At 48.9% G+C, this 19,062-nt stretch overlaps 1 long non-coding RNA gene across 2 annotated transcripts; it reads left to right on the top strand.

Annotated features, from left to right (window-relative positions):
• The first annotated feature begins 578 nt into the window (after positions 1-578).
• Positions 579-17,771, top strand: LOC140847327 (uncharacterized). Of its 2 annotated transcripts, none has more exons than XR_012127304.1 (4): positions 579-717; positions 5,342-5,688; positions 10,286-10,453; positions 17,664-17,771. It is a non-coding gene; the product is annotated as an uncharacterized lncRNA (long non-coding RNA). The 2 variants fall into 2 exon arrangements; XR_012127303.1 differs by having other exon boundaries at positions 5,342-5,424.
• Positions 17,772-19,062: the final 1,291 nt, after the last annotated feature.

A 19,062-nucleotide genomic window follows, 5' to 3' on the forward strand; every position in this document is an offset into this window, starting at 1 on the left:
CACGGTGGCCTGCATTTGCTGCAAACCCATTAAACAACCGACATAATCCATTCATACATAAAAATAAGGGAAGGGGAAGGAGCGAGGTCCCACAGGATGTGTGTCTGGGAGAAACGGTTTCCATAAAAATCCAAACAGAAACGAAGTTCACAGAGAGGTTTTGGCTGCAGTCACTTTTTGGCTTCTGGAAATTCTAGCCAGGGAAAGATTTCCTTGGTGGTCCAAGTGGAAGCGCTCTGACTCTAATTCACAGAAACGAAGGAGTGAGGAGGGGCTCCCTAGTCTCTTTGCTGACTGCCCTGCAGCTGAAGAATTGTTCTGGAAACCTGGGGAACTAGCTCAAGGTGGCCAGTTGTGGTTCTGGTGGCAGCTCAAAGGGCTGGGTTGAGAAGAGAGCAAATCACAGGTTAACACAGGCCTGCCTCGGCCACCCCCAGCCAGGCCAGGGGCTGAGTGTCCACAACAGCTGTGGCCATGGAGGCACTCCCAGAGCTTTGGAAAAGGGAGGAAGGCTCCAAGACTTAAATAACTCAGGCAGCAGGATCCCTGTTCCTTCCCATGGGAAACTAGTCCACAGGCCAAGACACCCCACCAAAGGAACCCCTCTCTACAGCCCCCACTGAGGCCAGCAGGCCCGCCGAGTGCACACATACATGGACACACGTCATCTTGCAGAAGAAAAGGTTAGGAGTCCTTGGATTTCTTTTCAATAAGCTGGTAAGTCAGTATTTTTATTCTCTGTCATCTTTAAAAGAAAAAAAAAACAGAAGAATGCAGCTAGTTTCTTAAATTAGAGATCTGTTGTGTAATTAGTCCATTTTATCTTCTGCGAGTTGTTGCTGTTTTCCCTCTGTGGTTTCCAGAAATGTCATTGGCTAGGCTTAAAAGTAGGGTTTTTTTCCTTCCAGAGAAAAATTCTATAAATATTTTCTCCCTTTTAGCATGTTTTAAATTTGAACGACATATTGTAAAGATAGCAAGAGTTATGAAAGTCTCTCTTGGCCGCCAGTTAAATGCGGTGGGAAAACTGATTAGAGAGGGAACTTCTGTCCACAGAGAATGCTACTGGGCCACTCCCCCCAAGGGCTTCAGGAGCCAGGGTACCCCAGCTGCCTCTGCTCTTCGGCACCCAATATTGGGAACAGGAGAGAGGGGAGGGCCACTCTCAGGGTCAGCAGGCAGACTTGACTCAGAGAAACCGGGGCCCTTGCTAATGCTCAGAAATCCACCCTTAGTGATTCATTTCTTTGGATGAGGTTTTAGGCATGGATTTTACAAAGTTAGATATGCCTTAATGATTTTTCATGTTGCAATGCATATCCTTTTCTCCAGCACAGGTATACAGATATACCACATGTGAGTAAAAAACTATGTAAAGGTCATTTCCCTGTATGGCCCCGGAAGATGACTGGTTAGCCAGAGACGGGTAAGATTCCTCAAGGGAGGAACAACCTAAGACAGGCGCAGTCGCAGGGGGGCCATCAGGTGAGAATTTGGGGATCAACAGAGGTGAGGCTCAGAACCTCACCCCCCCTGCTTTGAGAGAAATCTTCTGCATCCGTGGATGTCTTGCTGCCCTTGTCTAGCCTGGATTAATACTTAGTCCATCTTAGGCACTTAGTCCAATACTTAGGCACACACCTGATCATCTGATCATCTATATTTGCCTTCTTACAGCACTAAACTATGTTTTCTACCTTTATCTTGCATCTACCTACCACTTCAGCATTTTATTAAAAATAAAAATAATAATAATAATAGGAGAAATGTGGGATCAACATATAAATCAAGTACAAAAATCAAATGAATATTCATATTTGACCTGATGGTTTATAGGTCATATTGCATGATCAAAACCGAAAGTTTCTGTGATGAATGCCCTTGTACTGTTCACCATGTAAGAATTTATTCACTCTGTAAGAATTTGTTCACCATGTAAGAGCTTGTTTGTTATGCTTCAGAAGATTGGAGACTGACGAGAATTAGGCTTGAGATGGATTAATGATTGTACATTGAGCATTGACCCCCCTATACTGAATTTTATTGTTGTTAACAACCATTTGATCAATAAATATGAGAGATGCCCTCTCAAAAAAAAAAAAAAAGTATTAATAATAGTACAATAGTATAATAAAAACACTCATGGACTCAAGAATTAACCATATATATATTTGGAACTAAATTTCAAATATCATGATGCTGCTTTATCACACATCTCCTAAGACTGAGGACATTCTCAATTCTGCACATCTGAGAATTTGAACAATTATTTTTAATATCATTTCTCTTCAGTCCATAGTCAAATTTCTCCAATCATCCCCTCCAGGACTTTAACAGCTGGTTTTATTGACTCATGATCAAATGAAGGTCATGCATTTCTTTTGAATGTTATGTCTATTCAGCATTTTGTAAAACTAAAACAGTCTAATGATACCAACTTACCTGAATGAAGGACAGTTGTCTTGTAAAAAAAAAAAAAAAAAAAAAAAATGAAAACCAGAAAAAGAAAAAAAAAAAAAAAACTATGTAAAGGGATATACATAGCCCGGTTATTTGCAGCTGTAAAGGACCAGAAACAACCTGAATGAATATCCATTAATAGGAAACTGGTTAAATAAAGCCTGGCATATCCTCATAATAGAATCTTATGCTGCCATTAAAAAGAATGCAATACAGCTTTAGGTATTGATGCAAAATGCTCTGTGAGACATAGTGTTAAAGTGAAAAAACAGTACGTATGGAATCTTATCGTTCATTTATAGGATGCCATCATTTGTCTTTTTAAAAAGGATATATATGTGTGATCTTGCACTAGAAGTTAGTAGCAGGGGTGGCCTTCAGAAAGTGGAATAGAGTCAGGAGGATGACTCTATTGTTTTTATATACAGATATAGATACGGGTATAGGTAGAGGTACAGATATCCTACTGTACCATTTGATTATAGTGTGCAACTATATGCATATCATATCACATTTACATACAATCATATACGTACTTCCTCCTATATGCCTCGCCTATACATATGAAGTTAGGGGCAGTACCAGGTTTCATCTCTTGATTCCAATGTATGCCCTTGAAGTAATTTGACATTTTGAAGAGGCTGCCCTCCCAGGCTGGGGTGGGACTAATCCCAGCAGGTGGACTGGGCCCTCAGCAGGTGGGAGAATAAACTCATGCTGTTTGTGGCTTCACACCCACACAGGGAAGCATCAACATGGGTTAATGCTCCCAAGTGCCCCAGGTGCCCCTAGTGTGTGCCCTACAAGACCCCGTGCAGACTGCCATCACTGAGTTCTGGTGACCTGGTTTCTTTGCTTGTCCCCACTCCTGAGCAGGGCACGCCCTGCAGTGGAGATTGCCATTGAGTTCTCCTTGCGGCCCCTGGGCCTAGCACAGTGCCTGTACCTGAAGAGCAGACGCCAGAGGCAGCTGAGCCTAGGCACAGCTATGTGGCCTTGGGCAAGTGACAAAACCCCTTCGAACTCTTTACTCATCTGTAAAGTGGGAATGATACTAGTATCTTCTTCTTAGCGCTGGTATGGAGATGAAGTTAGGCAACGAATATGCCTAGTGCATAGTGGGTGAGTGGTGATAACTGTTCAGGATAGGATGGCAGGCATCTCAGTAAATGTTTATTGAATGAATAAATTCATCCCATGAGGCTGAGGTGGGCTAAAATGCAAATATTCCTGAGGCTAACACCTTCAGGCCTTGTCACCAGGTGGGAATGAGTTTATCAGGTAACTTCCTCTCAGGGCCCCTCTGGCTGCGTGAGAACACCTGGTACACCAAAAAAGGGGGTGGGCACTTGAGGAAAGAGCATGCCTGCCGAGGCAGGGGAGATGACGCACTGATGAATAATAATCATGGCTACATCACTGAGCACCTGCTTATAAATGTTATCCAATTGAGCACTCAACATGAAGTCCAGAAGGAAGCTCTTATCATCCCCAATTTACCGACCGGGAAATGAGGGATCAGGGAAGGAAAATAACTCCCTGGAGTTCCTATCATGGAGCTAGGGTTTGGACCCAGTTCTGTCTGACTCCAGACCTCACGCCGTCAGCCAGCCTGCCAGCCGGCCCGCTGGTGGGCCTCCAGGGGCTCTGTGTCCCCTGCCTTGCGTATGCCAGCTGTCTCCATCTGTCACACCCCACGGCACTGGTCCACCAAGGGCCAGGGAAATCGTCATGCCAAAGGGGCCTGAAAACCCCTCAATCCCAAATGAAAAACAAATCTGTTCTCTGGGCCTGGGTGGTTGGTGGCAGCCAGGCCCTGGGGAGCACCCCCCTCCAAGCCATCACCTGGGAAGCGGGAGGCCTCTTCCAGGCTCTCTCTCTCCCTCCAAGCAGCCTGGAGGCCATTGACCATTTGGAAATCACTGAGCTCTGATAGGAAATCAATCTTGGTGTGTGGGGAGTGTACAGGGGCAGGAGGAAGAGATTCCAGGCTGTGTTTCCTTTTGCCCCCTAGCCCAGCTCATGAACAGTCCAGAAATCCTGGAAGAAAACTCATAACTCCCCAAAGAGGAATGGATAAAACTGTACGGTGTCTAGCAGCTTGTCCTCAACCAGGCCCTCCCACAGACCTGTAGCTGTGCGATCTCTGTCCCCCCAACCCCCATTGCCATCCTGCCAAGGTTTTGCTCCATGTGGACCCAGGGTGCAAAGACCATCAGGTAAATGGGGAAAAGGAGATGCCCAGTCAGCAGCACCTGACCTCACTCCCCCACACACAGAAGATCTCACTGGGCCCATGGGAGAGTGGGCTGAGATTCCTGACGGGCCCACAGGGCCAGGGAATACCCTTCTCGGAAGGCTAGGCAGCCTGCCAGCTGTGCCAGGTCTCCTCCAGCCTACCAGGAGCCAGTGGCCCAGCACCAGCAGGAGAGCCTCTTGGCCTGCCCCAGCAAGCCCATGCAGAAGACTCAAGCTGCTCAAATGCCACTAGCAGAAGGGAAGTAAAAGGGCATTGGAATTCTAGACAATATTTCGATTTTGACTGATTTTGTGTTTCCCTTGGTCTAAAGTCATGTGGTTTCCAGCAATTAGGCTCCTACAGGAAAGGGAAACATCTCTTTTCAGTGCCCACCTTCAGAGGGAAGGCTAGGCCACACAGGAGTCAACTGGTGGGGGCAGGGGGCAGAATGGCCATCCATGGCAGGGAGAACCATCTGCCTGCTCGCTCTTAGCCCAACAAGTGGCCAAAAGAAAATATGAGCTCTGAGTGACCCCAGCCGCTGAGAGTGTCCAGGGCCAAAGTCTATAGTGGGAAGCCAGATCTTTGACACCTGCTAGCGTATATGTCAATGTTGCTCTTTTTCTCTCTCTCTCTCTGCAGTCAGCAATAGCACTGGATGCCAATGAGGAAGATGGAGTTAGTCCAGAAGTCGAACTTCCAGAAAGAAAAACTCAGTCCTCAAGGTGCATATGCATGATTGCCTAACAGCAGAAGATCCAGAGGCCATAGTGGACCCCAGATTTCACAGAATTTATAGTCTGCTGTTAGAAAGTGGTCTAGGCTCACTTTGGAGGGCTTCTAGAGATCTGGCTCCTATGTCCTATTTGGGGGACCTCTGGGCCTGCCCCTCAGCACTCATCCCTTAAGCACTGAAGACGGCGAGGGTTCCCTAGTTCTGAAGATAGGTTTGAATCTCAGTTCTTCTGCCTTCCAGCTGTGGTCTTTGGGTAAGTTATCTATGCTTTCCGAGCTTCACTTTCCTCTTCTGCAAAATGAAGCTAATAATAATACTGATTTCAGGGTGGCATTGTGACATTTAAAGAACATAAATGACATGTTCACAATTTAGCCCAGTGCCCGGCACATAGCAAAAAATGTTAGTACCTCTGGCTCCCCAGAATCCTAGCCCAGAACAGCCAGGGGCGGGCTTGCTAAAGCTCAAAGCAGCAGACACCTGCCAGAGTGAACTCTACTCCCTGGCTGATTTTCCACAAGTTCCACAGTCTGCATTCTCCACTCTGTGCCAAAGAGGTGGCCAGACACCCCATCGCCAGCCCATTTCCCTGCACCATCCTTACTGCACCACATCCAGGACTTGCTGACTGAGAGCGTAGGACTCCCCCTGGGGCCCCAGCAGGGAGGGCGCCCCCTCCTCAGAGGAGTGGGACTCCTGAACCCAGGAAGGTGTGGCCTCCGCGGCCTCCCACACAGGTGATGCTCCAGGGGACTGCACGCCGACACATCTTGAGGGGAAACTGCAAGACTGAGCCGTTATGCTTATTGGCACCATAAATCACCAACTGTTGGGGTCCTGCTGCACCTCCCTGCCCCCGCTCCCTTCCAGCCAAGCTGTCCCTAGGGCCCCTGCCACCACCCTCCCTGCATGACTCCCCGACTCAGGGGCCAGAGCCAACCACTCACTTACCAGCAAGATTAGTTCAGCTGACTTTATTTTTCCTCCTTCTTTTTCCCAAATCTGAACTGCCTTTGTTCCTGAACAATGAGCAGGGAGCACCATGGAAGGTGGAAGGGGCTGCAGGCCAAGGGTGGGATGGGGTGGGGTAAGGACAAGGGCTGGGTTCCTCTGCACGCCTGGGAGCAGCTCTCTGCAGATGCTGACTCCTGGCCAACCCACCTCAAAGCTGGCTTCTATAGCCAGCACATTTTCTCTTACACTGTCCACAGCCCTTTTTAAAAATTGGTTATAGAGTTCGACTCAGGCTAACCGGATGGAGGCCCGGTTCCTGCAGCCATTTGGGAAGTCAGAATAGTCTTTGGCTACATTATCCTCTGAGTCCCACAGGCTACCAACCTGCTAGCTCCCCATGTGCAGAGAAAGTCTCACCTAGAGGAGTCAGTTCCCTCCAAGGACACTGTCACCAGGCGGTCTTCCTGATTTCCTCTGCTTCCACAGGAAAGGCAAGGCATGCAGAGGCCTTCTCTTTTATGTGAGAGTCTCTGTTTCTTGACCTGGACAGGAGGAGACTCTCCAGATGTGTCCTGGGAAAAAAAACCCAAAAGTAGAGAAACAGTCCCAGATGAGAGCAAAGCAAGCAAGAGGGAAAGGCTGAAGACAGAGACTGTCAGGGCACAAGATTCTGTCCAGCACGTATCTGCAACTGAAGGTCCTCCCGTGTTTCTGAGCATGCATGTGAACACACCTGTCACACAGTTAGGGACTACTGTAGGACCTTAACAGTGGTCACCTCTGTGTAAAATGAGGTTGTGGGTCACTTTGATTTGTCTCTTTATCCCAGCTCCCTTTGACTAGTTGTGTGATTTAGAGGAAGTACCTACTCTCTCATCACTCAGCTTTCTCATCTGTGAAATGGAGTCATAATAGTATGTATCTTGGTGCATTTTTGCAAAGATTCAGTGAGATTATATGCATCATGATCTTAGAGCAGTGTCAAACATATATACTCACAGAATCGATAAATATAACAATTATAGTTATTTTTCTCTATTTCTTTAGCCTTTTACAAGGGGTGTGCATTGCTTTTTATATTTTCTAAAAAATGTTTGCTTTGAATTCAAAAAGTAAGGTGTGGTTATAAAAATTCAACCAATTCCAAGGAAAAAAGGGTGAAACTCTCCTCTCCTTCTCCTTCCTGATGTCACTCTCTTCCATAAGGACCCACTACCTCCAGCCTGGCCATATACTCAGTCTTTCTCACTGTGCTTATAAGTACACACACAGGTTTCTGTGTATAAATGAACTCTTATCAGAAACAAGGATTTGCCATTTGCTTTTCTAACTTCATATTTCTTAGAGAACGTTCATGCCAGTAACATATTATTCTTTTTAACAGATTATATAATATTTCATAGCATTTCATGGCATAGGTGCTCCATATTTATTTAATCATCACCTTCTGTTGGTCACTTAGGTTGTCCTCAAATGTTTTCCATAAAACAATGATGCTGTGGACATACCTGGGTATATGTCTGCCTCTCCCATAGGTTTGAAAAAATGGAACTTACAAGCAGAAATTCTGGGCCAAAGGCTGTGACTGCATTTAAATGTACATAGATAAACACAAATTGTTCTCCAAAGGAGCTGCCCGATTTAAATTTCCCCTAACAGCATATGAAAGTGCCTGTTTCTTTCCACCTTCTCTGACACCCTTCTGTCAACTTTTTGCTAATGTGACAGGTGAAAAGAACATCCCCCTGTTGCTCTGAACTGCATATCTTTGATTAGAAGTGAGCATATGAGCATCTCCTCAGACATTGCTGGCTGTTTGTATTGGGAGACTGCCTACCCCAAGACTGTTAAATAGTCCACTGTGAGATTCCAACTCTGGTTTTTATGGTTCTTTGAAATGTTTGGAGTTTTTAATCCACCTGGTATTTATTTTTGTGTAGGGTGTGAGACTGGGTCCTAATTATATACTACTATTGCTTACAAATAATATTTTAAGAAGCTATTTAAAAAGAAAGAAAGACCCTACACATACATACACGCACACACAAACACACGCACACACAAACACACACACACACACCAGCTATGAGTGTGAAGAAGACAACCAGCTTAGTCAGTATCTGGAGAGCAAAGTGCAGGGGGGCGCTCCTGAGGGAGATGTCCAGGCCAAGAAGCCCACAGAACCCCAGTCAGTACTGGGGGACCCACGAGGTTCCTATAGGCTGGGTCAGCCCCAGCAAGCAGGTCTTAGCTGGAAAAAGGGTTCTGGCTCTCTTCCAGCCCAGGCCTCCAGCTTCTGTCCTGCAGGGTGGCACAGATTTTCTGACCTGCAGGATTCAGCAAGTTGCAGACATGGCTCTAGCTCCTCACCCTGCCCCCCACATGCTGCCGGGGATCCCAAATCAAGACCTGGGCTTGGCAGGAGGACCTGTTCACACACGGGCATTCCAGGACCTGGACCGAGAGGGGAGGTAAACCCAGATACCAGGAATGCAGTCCTCCCCTGCAAAATAGTGCTGCTAGCTGCCCAGATCCCCATCGTAAAAGCTTAATGTAATTACGCAGGAATGAAGAGCTTCTGGTGGGAGTCAGGATGAGGAAGGCATTCTAATAAGGCCCCCACTGAGGCAGGAGAGACCCAACCCAACTGGAAGAGCAACTTGGTTTCCAGGCCCCAGCCCCCACCCCTTTCCTAGCGCCCCCACCCCCGGAGCCTGCAAGGGGCTCAGGGCCCATCTCCAAAACACAGGTCCCACCCCCACCAGAGCATGAGGGTCTTGGGACAGCCTGAGTGTCACCAGGCCATGTGGTCGGTCACCCAGCACTTATGGGGCATCTATAGGCCAGAGCCTCATCTTCAACAAGCCCTCAGGCTGTGGGGAGTGGGGAGGAGGTGGAATAAGGATACTGATGGTAAGAGTGGCTTCCACGCATGATGAGGATGTGCAGGGAAAGTTAGGAGATGATGGAGGAACCTGACAGCCTAAGGCAACCTTAGGAAAGTCAGGGAAGGTTCTGGATAAGGTGATCTGGAGCTTTTACTTAGAGAATGAGAAGAGTGGTGCCTAGCAGGAGATCTAATAGATACAAAGGCATCATGTGCCAGGGAGGCCAAAGTAACAGAGTCAAATATGCAGTGAGGCTGGGGAGTGGGGCAGGGGGCAAGGCAGGCAGCTTGTGTCAGTAAGACCAACGCTAAGAGAGGGACCAGGACTGGCACCAAAATTGCCTCTCTTGTAGCCATCTCCTGCTCAGCTTACCCCACCCACCATCACCCCCAAAAACCACTCCATCCCCTCTGAGATAGGCCACTGTGGACTGATCTCCATAACCATCCCTAGCCTGTAGACAGCTCTTCTCTGAAACCAGCCTGAAAACTCTAAAGACTTCTCTGTGTGCCTGTCCCCCCTCCCCAGGCTCTGCTCTGGGCACACTGCAGTGAGCCAAGCAGCCATGGTCCCCACACTCACTAATGGAACTTCACTGATGGGTGGGGGCGACAGACACTAAACACCTCAACAGACAGAAGTGCCTATCATTCGAAGCTGCCGAACGGACAATAGAGGAACACAGCAGAAACTAGGAAAGAATCTAACAGGGACCTGTTTCAGGTTGGGGGCAGCAGTGACATGGAAGCCCTGAGCTGGAGCTGGCTGGGGGGAAGCAATCAAGGGCATGCGCAAGGGAGCTGAGGAGGTAAAGAGTTTGGTGCTTCCGAGGAACTAAAAACAGGCCAGCATGCTGGAGCCCAGGAAACGGGAGGGCTGCATGGCAGAGGGCACTTTCCCTGGTCTGCTTTCCTACAGTGTGACTTGGCATCCTTCCCATGGAGCGGTGGAGTCTATGTCCTCTTCCCTTGAATCTGGGTGGGCTTCTGATTGGCTTGTCATCAACAGAATATGGCAGAAGTGACATCACATGACTTTGGAGGCTGGGTCAGAAAAGAGGAATCAGCTTTGCACCTCGTCCATGGGAACACTGGATCCTGGGTGGCCGCAAATGAAAGTCAACTACTCTGAAGCTGCCCTGCTGTGAGGAAGCCCAAGCCACATGGAGAGGCCAGGGTAAGTGCTCCAGTCAGCAGTCCTAGTCTTCAGGTCATCCCATCCCAGGTGCTGGACATGTGCACAAGCCTTCAGATGGTGCCACCAACCCCCGAACCTTCCAGACTTCCAGTTCAGTCCCGAGGCATCATGGAGCAGTGACAAGAATCTGGGAGCATAACAAATCGTGGCTGTTCTTTGCCTCTAAGTCTGGGGTGGTTTGCTCTGTAGCAAAAACAATGAGAATAAGGCTGAAGATGAGACTGAAGAGGCAGAAAGGACCAGAGCCTCTAGGTTAAGGGCCACAGCAAGGGTTGGGAATGGGAGTCATCGAAAAGCCATAAGCCAGAAAGTAATGATCAGATTTGTCGGCTTGCAATGTCCCTCAAGCTGCAACATTGAGAAGGGACTGGAGGGGAAATGTGGGCAAGCAGGTAGAAAGCATCTCAGCATCCAGGAGAGCGAGGTGGTGGGTAAAGGAGGGAAGGCAGTGGCCAGGACTTGGGAGATATGCTGGAGGTAAGACAGTCAGGGCCAGGAGTAGAGCTGGATATGGAGTGTCATGTATCAAGGATGGCTCCTAAGTTTCCAGGAGGCACCATTAAATAAGACAGGAATGCTGGAGGAGCACAGATTGGGCTCAGAGTTGGGGGTGGATCAGGCAGTCTGCTTTGGGCACACTGGGTTTGAGGTACCAGTGAAACTGCTCCATGGGATGCCAGGGGGCAGGTGGGTTGTGGACATCTGGACCTCTGGAAAGAGGTCTGGTTTCAAGTTATCAGCATATGTACAGCATTGAAAAAGCTACCAGAGGCAATGGTATCATCCAGGGAGAGAGGCCAGTGGAGAAGCAGAGGGTCCAGGACTGAGCCCTGAGGCAGCCAACACATGAAGGGAGGACAGCCTGCAAAGAGACTGAGAGGGGCCCCAGAGGGCCCAAGAAAAATCCAGATCATGGTGTCCTGGAAGCCAAGTCAAAAGACAGTTTCAAAATGGAGAGGGTAGTCAACTGCACCGTATGCATCCTACTGACACTCTGTGCATGGAAACTTTCACTTCAAAATGCAGAATGTCGGTTGACTTATTGTGGAATAATCATTGCATGGGTAATTCTGGATCCTGGAAGGAGCTGCTCTGGATTTAAAGTCAACAGAAAGACAAGGAGGCCATTTCCCACTCAGGGCCCCCATGAAAAACTTCCATGGGAAGCAAGAAGCTTGCAGTCTAACTGAATTAACAAGTCACATAATAGAGCCATGCAGTGAATGGCAATAACCACCCGGGTCAGTGACTTCTTGCCAGCCCCCAAGCTCAGGTCTCCCCTCTTCCTCAGCACTCAAACTCCCAAACGTTTCCTGCATAGATGACTACCTGGAACAAAGACTATATTTTGCAGCCTCCCTTGATGGTAGGTATGGCCATTTGCCTAAGTTCTGGCCAATGGGTTGTAAGAGAAAGGAAGGTGTACAGAGACTGGGAAGGATGAAGCACAAAAACAGGGCTTGTGAACCCAGATGCTGGAATGAGACTGCTTAAGTTCAAGTCTTGGTTCAGTCACTCCCTGGCCATGTGACCTTGCACAAGTTACATCACCTCTCTGTGTCTTCATTTCCTCATTTGTGAAGTGAGGCTTCATAGAGTTATATGAAAACTAACTGTGTTTGGAATAGTGGCTGGCACACAGTAAATGAGGCAGAAGTGTTTGCTGCTATGATTCCTATTATAACTAACCTTAAAGGGAGGTGGCATGCCCTTCTCCTGTCCTTCCTTCCTTCTTACTGGCTGGAATGCAGTTATGAAGGATGGAGCTAGAGCAGGCATCTTGGTCCATGAAATGACTCTGGGAACCAAGGCTATAGCCTATGAGTTGGGCCAGCCAGTAACCTCCCTGGGGAAGTGGACTCGAAAGGACTGTCTCCTAAGATGTATGGGCCAAAGGGGCAGGGAGAGAATGAGGCCACACTAGCTGACGTAGCCTTGGCTCAGAGTCCCAGCTGCTCAAAAAGGGAGGCAGCATCTGTCCCAGAGTAGTAGCAGAATAGGAAGGGGGCTCAGCTGGCTCCGTTTTTGGAGCTTCTTAATAAAATGTCAGGAGAGCAGTGCTGACTTGTGCAGGCAGTGGGGAGCCACTAAAGGTTTGTGAGCAAAGGAGTAGCAGGATAAGAGCAGGCCCTGGGAGCTGGACTGCCCAGAGTGAGCTGATGAACCAGAAGAGGAGGGGAGACCATGCAGGGGCAGCTGGTCAGGAGCTACCACACGAATCCAGGAAGGAGAGGAGAGGGCTGAACTGTGCTAAAGTGATGCTTCTCTTATGACACCACTGTGTGCAAATCACAATTTATTATTCCTAAGTCCCACCCCAGATCTGGGACCTCTCCAGTTTCCTCTCACATCCCAAAGAATCAGTCAGTGAGGTTTCCAACCTGAGGTTACTGGCCCAGCAGCCTGGAATCAACGGGGAACCCGATGTCTGAGGTTGCATCTGCCTCCTGAGCCAGGCTCTGGCAGAATCGGCACACAACGTCCTGCAGTTGGGAGCCCACAGGGAATGCCACCACCCAGGCTACAGGTGTGTGCAAAACTGGATCTACAAGCTGCCGGATTTTTACCCCTGCAGGGTCTCAGCTTTCAGTCCCTTCCGTGGTAAGGAATCAAATAAAACAAAGCATCAGCCAAAAAACGGAAAGAGGACCGTTGCTACACACAGCACGGCTCATGCTCATAGACACGATGTTGGGCAAAAGAAGCCAGACACATGCTGGATGATTCCATTTTAGAGTTAAAAAGCAGGCAACCAATGTACAGGGATAAAGGTCAGGATAGTTGTTGCCTCTGGGTGGGGAGTGAGGGGGAACCAACTTGGAGGGGCATTACAGAACCTTCTGGAGCAATGGGGAAGTTCTATATCTTGATCTGGGTGGTGGTGGCATGGTGTTGACATGTGTAAAAATCCATCAAACTGCACACTTAATGCCTGAACACTCTTTACTATATCTATTTTATACCTCAAGGGAAAGAAAAAATAATACAAAAAGGAGAGGGATCCGCTCTGAAGGGAAGGGCATGTTGGTACCCGAAGTGAACCTTTTAATGTCTGTTTTTATCAGAGTCCTATGCAGAAGCGGCAGTCACTTTGCCAAGCTCTGCCAGGCCTCTCTCCTGCAGTCCCTCTATTAGCGTGGCTCTCCTGGGCTGAAATGCAATTAGGGGAAAACAATGTCTGTGGCCCAGATGCCACTGCGGAAGTGACCAGAAAGAGCAGTGGGGGGTGGGGCAGGCCTGCTGGGAGAGAAGAAAGCAGCCACAAGGCAGAACCGAGCCAGCCAAGTATTCTGACATCCAGACCCATCTTCCTGGAGACCAGGGAAAATGGTCATGGAGCTGAGGGGCCAAAGGCCTTGCAGAGGAGGATGCAGGGGAAACCATGCTGTCGTCGACTCTCCAGCCACTCGGCTGAGGTGGCGACACAGGACATGTTTAAACATAAATAAACGGGAGCAGGGAAAGGACAGAAAGAGAAAGAACAAAGGCAGAGGGGAAATGCAAACAAGACCAGCGGCTGGAAAGCAAACCCATCTCACTGTGATCTGAAGTGCTCCCAACTCCATCTGTCCCAAGACACTTCTGGACCCGGGGTGCAGGGGACAATACGGGTACCCCACAATGTGCCAAACTGAGGCAACCCCGAATTTCCTGAATGCTCCAACCCCATTTGTCCCATCAACTTCCATTTCAAAATGGCTGCTGCGATCCCATAGAGCCAGGGACCTCCCACTCCGATTCGATTCCTGCCCTGCTGCCTAATCCCTCATACCCAGACTTTACGCAGTCCTCATATGTGCAATATGGGGACTATTTAACTCACAAAATTGCCAAAGCTGGGAACGTTGCAATTTCAGTCTTGCCAGTTATGACAAGTATCTCCACATCTGTCAACTCCAGAAAATCAAAATTCCATAGATTGATGTCATGGTTTTAGATTTTTTTCCCCAAAGCAGAGCCTGAGGCAAGGATTTGGGTATAGATAATTCATCTAGGAGGTGACCCCAGGAATAAGGAGTGAGAAAGACAGGGCTGGGAGGACAGCCAGTGAAGGGTGCTTTACTAAGCAGGTTCCAGCTGTGGGAGACTGGGAAGCAGTCCTTCTGGGAACCCTCAGAGAGATTGTGTAGAAGACACCTCTAAATTGTCTTCTCAAGGGGCAAGGGAGCCAGGGTTATGTATCCATTCTCTTCCATCCCTCATTGGAAGAGGGGCATTACTGAGGCATTAATTCCCTGGCATTTTAGAACTGCCTTCCCCTCCCCACCCATGCATGTGCACACACACACACATACACCAAGCAGGGTCCTAAAGCCAGAGAACACCTCAGGCAGAGACATGCAGGAAGCCACTGGCCTGTAAGGAAACAGTCTGCCATGACCGTCAGCATGGGCCAGCAGGGCACCATCAGCACCTGCTGCATTTAGTCACCATATAGAGGAGCTATGCTCTACTGCTCTGAGATGCTAAAAGCAGCTCCCAACTTTGCCCACTGCAAACAACACAAACCCAAGTCAAATTAGCTAAGACCAAAAAAAAAATGGGAATTTACTGACTCTTGTAACTGGGAAGTCCAAGGAAAGGAATGGCTTCAGGCATAGCTAGATCCAGGGGTCACATGGATCCAGAGCTCTGCCTTCTTTCATGACTTGGCTCACTCTGACTCTGTAGACAGACAGTCCTGCCAATCCCAGTGGCACCAGATGAACAGCTTCCCATCCTAGCCACCCCAGCAGAAACGAAGAGCAGCCCTGCCCAGTGTCTCTGGCAGCTACACCCTCAAGAAGATTTTCATTGGCCTGGCTAGAAAATCACGTGCCCATTCCTTAACTAATCACTGTGGTGAGGGGAATAGGACACTCTGATTGGCCAGGCCAGGAACACATGTTCCATTTCTGTTGCTACAGGAGAGTGGGCCACCTGCTACAAGGAATGGGACATGGGCCATTTCACAGAGAAAAAAGACCCCCACAGGGTAGCACCTTGCCGAAGGCTATCAATTAGTCAGAAGCAAGGCTAAGACCTTGGCCTAGCTGCTTTATTCCCAAGCAGAAGCTAGCTTGTTATTGATGAAGAAACACAGATTTGGTGCCCCAGCAACCAAGCTTCTTGTGTAATCTTGAGCAGAGGTCTTAAATTCTTTGAGCTTCAGTGTTTCATCTATAAAATGGGACTAATAATACTTTCCCACAGGATGGCAGAGATGATTCGATGACTTAACCAATGGAAAACACTCAGCATGACTGCCCTACTCCAAAACCACACATCTTTTTCCAGCTTCCAACATCCTCATAAGCCTCATAAGCCAGGAAGAAAAATATCCATGAAATCTTAGAACCTGTTAAATAACATTTTGAAGAACAAGGAGAGGTATCTGTATAAAGTTATCTATTACTACATAGCAAATCATCTCAAAACTCAGTGGCTTGTAACAACGCACATTTATTGCCTCAGTGTTTCTGTGGGTCAGGAATTTGGGAGTAGGTAGGCTTGGTGGTTCTGATCCAACATCTCTCATAATGCTATGCTCGAGGCATCAGCCAGGGCTGCAGTCATCTGCCTGAAGGCCCGACCAGGGCCTGGAAGATCCACTTCCAAGGTGGCTCACTCACATGGCTGTTGGCAGGAGGCCTCGATCCTCCTCGTGTGGGGCTCTCCATAAGCCACCTGAGTGTCCTTTCCACATGGCAGCTGGCCTCCACTCCTGAGGGGAAGAGTGTCAATGAATGTGTGGCTGTGTATTCCAGAGCACCAGCATCCGCTCCCTCCCCATCTTGCACCTGCCCAGCTGGGCCCCCCGAGCCCTCTCTCAGTGCGCCTGGGTCACATTATCCATGAAAGCAGGTTTCAGCATCACATATGGCTTGTCTCAGAAGTGGATATATAGGTCATGCCAAAAACTTGGGGAGAGCAGGGCACTGCCGGGGTGTAGGCCATGGCTGGGGTTTGGGGAACCTGAGGCATTGGTACTACCATGCCTTGGATGTGGAATAACCCAGGGCATGCTGTAACTGCTTTTTTGCACTGCCCATCTAGGTGTCCTCCCTGCTCCCCGTGCCCAGCTGTGCTCTCACAGGACAAAGGCTACTAAACTCCCTGGTGGCTACTGTGGCTCCTGCCAGAGGCTGGCATCAGACTGAATGGTTTCTATGCCACAGGCAGCCCACATGGGGATGAAGCCTCACAGAGTGGGGGCACATGAGTCCCTGAAGCTCCCAAGAGAAGGCAGGCCTGGTCCTATAAGGAAGGAGCTAGTATCCGTCTCATTTTATAAAGGAAGAAACTGAGGCTCAGAGACATTGAGCAACCCGCCCAAAATCTCACAGCTATAAGTAGCAGAGCCAGGCCTTGAACCCCAGCCATGTCCCTTGCACTAAACCATTTCTACATTGCATTTAGCATATTATTTATGGCAGGACTTCTTAAATATTGTCACCAAAGGGCACTCACAGTTTCCTGAGGGGCTCAAGTTAGAGCTCAAAGTGGCACCTCAGCAAACTGGGCATTCTCCGGAGTTTCCTGTTCAGCTTTGACATTCATATCCATCCGTGTTCTGTTCCATCGGCCAGCCAGCCCTGTGCTGGTTTTAATATAAAAGCAGCATTGACGATCACTAAAACTCAAATACAACTGATCCTCCGGGAAGCACTGCCACCTGGACCCTGTGGTTTCTGGCGCCCCAGCACCCCTGCAGAGACGGCAGAGTGCAGGGGCCCCCCGTCTTCAATCACAGACGAAAGCCCCCAACGAGTGGCTGCTCCTCCTGCCGCCCTGGTCTGAGTCCTGCCTAGTATCATCACAGCTTCCCTCTTTTTTGTCACACCATGCCTGGGGGATCCCCAGCAGCTCTAAACAGAGGCAGGAAGGGGGAGGCCAGGCTTGAGGCGGGGGACTACTCCCACCCCGCCTCTTCACTCACGCCCCCCACCCCACCCCCGCACCCCCGCCACCCACATCAACCCAGAGCGGAACTTCGCGCGTTCTGGAGCTGGGCGGTTACAGCTGTCACCGACGCCCGAGAGGAAGGGGTTAAAAACATCTTTCATCTCTCTGCAGCGCCTTTATATAGTCTGCGTGTGACTCTGAATGGTTATGGCTTTATATAGAGCGTGCTCTGTGCGGAGGGAGAAACCGCCGTAGTTAAGGGAACAAAGACGGTTCTAGTCTAACGACCTGCTTTTATTTGTAGGGACTGCATCTCCAAAGGGCGGCCTTCAGGTGACATCTGCCATGTTGAGTGTGTGCCTGAAGAATTACACCAATAAACCCTGAGGATGCAAATACAAGAGGGGTAAGGAGGAGCACAAATAAACTTAAAGCCACTCCTGTTTATTGTTTCTGGAAAAAAAAAAAGAGAGAAATCACACGTTTCCCACTGGATGTTTTCACACATAGCCAAACCTTCAAATGTCAACTTTTGCAGGGCGTTTGACCTAAAAATAGTATAAGGCCTGTGTCACTTGAAAAGCTGCTTAAAATGACAGAGTTAAGCCTGATTTTTTTCAAATTTTTCAAACAGTCATCGAGAATGAGAAATCCAAGTTGCGTTATTTAGGGAGACCATCCCTAAAAGAAGCAAGCGGGCCTGCATTTTACTAAAATGGGCCTGTTCCCATGGTTTCTCATAGGTAAAATCTGCTTGGTATTTTTTGCCACCAGGTCTGCTCTTTGTCCCTTGGTGATTAAGAGATATGAGAAAAAGAAAGAGAAGGATAGCTTGGGGATGTGGTGGGAACTGGCAGCAATGTCCTGGGGCCTCACACGCCTTGACCTCTTAGATTAGAGCTGGCCTCCGCTTCCTCTGGTGACCCGAAGGGCACAGACTTGCATTTACACTGCAGAGCTCTCAAAATGAGCAAAGCCAGGAGTTCCAACCTGGCCCACCTTGCTGGGCCAGAGGACATCACACGCACCCTGGCAGGCCAGCTGCCAGAAGCTCATGGTTTGTTTGGACAGTGCAGGTCATTCCTGTCCACACCCCAAGCTGACGCGGCTTTATAAACATGGAGCACAGAATGCAGTCTGTGAAGCAACCCAGGTCAGAGATACGTGCTGCAGATGGCCAGGGCACTGTGGCAGGTTCAGGTATGAGGGGTCTGACCAGTTCTGCCCAGAGGGAGACACATTTCTTCACCCTCTGGAAGGACCCCCTGAGGGACACCAAGTGTGCCAGATAAAGCTGTCCCTCCCAGTGCTACAGTCAGGTGCGAGAGGTAGTCTCCACCCATGAAAAGTCCCCACCCATGAAAACTACTCCAAGTGTGACCATTAATCCCAGTGTCTACAGGACTAGAACATCTCTGGATGCAGGGGTGAACTGGACTCCTCTTGGCAGCCCCCACAAGCCCTGGGAGCACCAGACTGGGAGGCAGGAGACCAAGGTCCAAATCTTACTTACATTGCTGGTAACTGGCTGTGTGACTTTAAGCAAGTCACTTAACCTTTCTGAACCTTCATTTTCCAAATGCAGGGCTTAGATTAGCTCCAAAAGGCTGCTCACACTGGTGAATCTTCAATTCACATTCATTAAATGTATGGATAAATTAATGAACAGCCTACAACAGGGGACCCAAGTCCTAGCTACCTCT

Source organism: Manis javanica, chromosome X (assembly GCF_040802235.1).
Source record: "Manis javanica isolate MJ-LG chromosome X, MJ_LKY, whole genome shotgun sequence".
NCBI classification, from domain to species: Eukaryota; Metazoa; Chordata; class Mammalia; order Pholidota; family Manidae; genus Manis; species Manis javanica.